Source organism: Callorhinus ursinus, unplaced genomic scaffold, assembly GCF_003265705.2.
Source record: "Callorhinus ursinus isolate GAN/ISIS: 27379988/994484 unplaced genomic scaffold, GSC_fseal_2.0 scaffold12, whole genome shotgun sequence".
Lineage (NCBI taxonomy): Eukaryota > Metazoa > Chordata > Mammalia > Carnivora > Otariidae > Callorhinus > Callorhinus ursinus.
The window spans coordinates 29,383,084-29,386,989 of NW_027397074.1; positions in this window are offsets into that span (position 1 = coordinate 29,383,084).

Genomic DNA, 3,906 nt, shown 5'->3' on the forward strand with positions numbered 1-3,906 from the left:
AAAGGATTCTAAAATTTTGATAACAACATCACTGCATTCTAAAAGAGTTGGAAGGATACTGCTGTGTTTGTGAACAAATATTAAGGGGAGGTTTTTTATAAAAAAGAAGTCTCTAGGCTAGTCTCTCAAGAGAGAGGTAGAGATAAAGGTAGCACCAAACTGGTCTGTATTAAGAGAAATTCTCCATTTTCATCTGCAGCAGCTTGAGAAAAAGGGATTCTGGGCCTCAGAACTTACAGAAAAGCATTTGAGAAAAAGCTCAGTAGAGAGTCAGAGGGGGCCCCTGGGGAAGAGATGGAAGATTGGTCTCAGGAAGAGGAGGGGATCACTACAACATGACTCTCGGTATAAAACGAACTTTGAACTTTAATACAAATCAGTGTCTGATACTGTTTTAAATTGTTTCCTTCTTTGTGCTTAAATCCCTTTTTAATTTCTACAAGTCTTTGGTAATCTGTTGCACATACAGCTTTCTGTTCATTGATTTGTAGTATGATGGAAAGGAACCATGTTGAAACACTTGGGAAAGGGATAGAGAGAGAACAAAGAAGCATCCAGAAGCAGTGATTAGATAGCACTAAGTGATCAAGATCGAGCCAGGAGCAAAGCTCATGACTAATGATAGTCAATTATCAACAGTTGTAAGTCCTTCTCAGAAATATTCAGAAAAATTGGGGAATGCTCTCCCTTGAAGAAGAGGTATAATGTAACTAACATGAGTTCTCTTCTTGATGAGTAGACACTACACCAGGAGGAGTTGTCACACAAAGGAAACTTTATTTACAGCAGCTAAGATCACTGTGAATAACTTCCAAAGCCATGACTCCCTGAGTGGGGTAAGTGGATTTCTTTTATTTAGGGGTGAGGATTAATATTCAGAAATGGGAGCTTTGTCATCAGAAGGTAAGGTGGGTGTAACATTGCACAGGCATTCTTAGAAAACTGGCCTATACACCCAAACCTGTGTTATGTTAATAAAGCTTTTGCTCCTCCCAGGGTGGAGACTTTAATAAAATGAAGCAGAGGTAACTGTTGGATAAGGAGAAGGGGCTATGGGCCTCTCCAAGAGCAGTTATAAACTGGATGGTGTCTTGGGTTCCTTTTCTCAGGTAAGGAATGCAGGGCCTGACTTACTTTTCAAAGAGCACAGGAAGTTTTGGGGAGTTTTACCACTATTTTATTATCTTGATATGGTTAGGCTATATTCTGGCTTGTTAGAGATGTTAGTTTTGCATTGTTTCCTTAAAATCATTAACTACTGAGGTTTTTGCTCTTATTTGTAATTCTGACCTTTTGGAAAGTTCTGTAAGAAGTGTATTAGGGCAAGTAGGCCGGTAAGATCACATAAAATAGGTGGGGTCCTAAAATGACTTCTCTTTCTGAGAACCCCTACATCTTTCTCCTCTTTCTACTTACAGAAAGTTCAGGTTATTTCATTTACCTATTAATGTAAAGGTTGACTCTAGAAGACTGGAGAATTAGATGTTGCAGGACTTTCTCTTCGGTGTCCGTGGTTCTTGGTCACACCACTTCAAGGAATGAAGAGGTAGATCAGAATGGTGGGCAGCAAAGCAAGGTTTATTGAATGATAGCAAAGTGATAGTACAAAGCTCCCAAAGAGGGAGGAGACCAGAGAGGGTTGCAACCAGTTTCTAAGTCTAGGGGTTTTTATGGGCTTGTTAGTGGGTCCTTTTAATCTGATTAACCCTCCCTGTGCCTGTCAACCAATCAAGTTTTTGTCATCTGTCAATCACATGAGAAAGGGTGGAGGGCTCCTACCAGGATGGTGTAAAATCCTTTTAAGGGTGGTTTCCTCCTAGGGCAGGAGGGCCCCTTGTCCCTGCCTACCTGCCTTGCAACTATCCTTCATCATAGGGAGTAACACGTGGAATCTCTGCTCAGGTATTTTCAGTTTCTCATCTTCTTCCAATTCCTACTTCAGATTTAATATGCAATGAGAAAATACAACTTTAACTACAGGCTCTAACTAGATTTTTAAAAACATTTTGAGGTCAGGGAATACTAGATGTAGAAGTGATGAGTTCTATATAGGAGCTCCCTTTAAGACCTAAAACTTTAAATGTTTAAGTAATTTCATTTTTATTCATTCATTCTTACATGAAATTCACTGTATTAGAAGATTACTTACATGGTTAGGGCATTTGTATCTTTTACAATGACAATCCATAAACACCAAATCTACTTGGACAGCTTTCCACTATTCCTCACCTTGGTGGCCACCAAAGCAACTCTGAAGAACCCCTATAGCCAGAATCATGGGTGTCCCATTTCATAAATGAAAATTAAAACCCATTCCTTTAAATGTTAAAATAATGACAGTACTTTTTGGACAGAGGAAATTTTTAAAACTGTAAAAAGAGGATGAATCTGTTCAGTTTTCTGAAAAGAAATGTGGGGTCACCTAGTACTGCTATACAATTGAATCCTGCCTCTGTATCTCTAATTCCTAATTGTCATTTTCCAAAGCCACTTTAGAAAACAAGGAGAAATAATGGCTAGCAGATATAACACCATTTTTGTACTGCTTTAGGTCTAAATACAGCCATCTTTATCTAATTGGGTTTTATAACCCATTTTCTTGCCACATTAGTCCTTAATTATTCTACAGCCAGGATTTTTACTCCGGTCTTAAAGGACAGACTTAAAAGAAAAATCTGTGAACCCTCTGAAAAATGTTTACAAAATACTGTTGTGTATCTCTTTTCCACTGGGGGGGGTCCCCAAGATTCTGATTTGTTGTAGCCAAGCTATTTATTTTGAAAATTCAAACAATGTTAGTGGAAGATGCCATCCCCTCCCCTCTTCCCCCACCTTTGGAAGATTTGTCTAAACGAGGTGCTGAAAATGATTTCATCAATGTCCCAATGTGGACATTTAGGTTAAATGAACACACTTCATACAAAAACATTTTGTGTTCTCATTAGCTTTAGGATAAATTCCAAAGGGCGAGATTGCTGGGCTAAAGGATGAGAAAATTAAAATATTTAATACATTTTTTTAGGTTTATTTATTTTTAGTAATCTCTACACCCAAGGTGGCACTGGAACTCAGGACCCTGAGACCAAGAGTCCCACACTGCTCCAACTAAGCCAGCCAGGTGTGCCAAAAATTTTGCCTAATTGTCAGAAAGTTATGAGATTACATTCTCGCCAACAGTGTGTGAGAAGGCTTATTATCTCACATGTGGATATAACTAACTTGTATATTATGTTGACTTGTATTTCTTACTTTTACATATCTTCATATTCCACCAGCCACACACCGATCCTGCCAGAAGAGAAATAAAATACTATTACTTCCTTCCTTGGTTATTATGTATACTGTGACTGTGCTTTAAATTCTCTGCAGGAATTTGAGATGGGATTTCATACTGCTGTAACCTCTGAATTAAGGGGACAGGCCTGGGTGGAGGATGGTGACCCATGTGCAAAAACAAGTAAAACCAAACCAAAACAAAACCCCCAAACAGGGCTCCCACTGCGCTTAATTTCTTTCTACCGGGCAAGAGGTTCTAAATTTTAAATAATGTGACTTTTCGGCTGCCAAACGCGCATCTACCAACCAGTTTATCCTACACCCAGCGTCGCGAGTGTGACCAACAACTCTTAAAGCGTGAACTAGAAGGCTGCTCAGCTGAGGGTTGAGGCAGATAAGTTTTTTTTTCCCCTTTTGCAAAAGGAAAAGGCCTGATGGGGGGGGGGGGGGGAAGTGGTACTATTATTTTTAAATTTTCCAAGGCTAGGGCGGCCGACTTTTACCTTTAAGTCTTGGGAGACCAAGGTAACAAATGCGGAGGGCACAAACACAGCCGCTCCGCTTCCGGTCTTTAGCAAAGCGGAGAAAGGACGCATGCGTAGTGCACGCTCCTGGGTCGTACACCTCCTA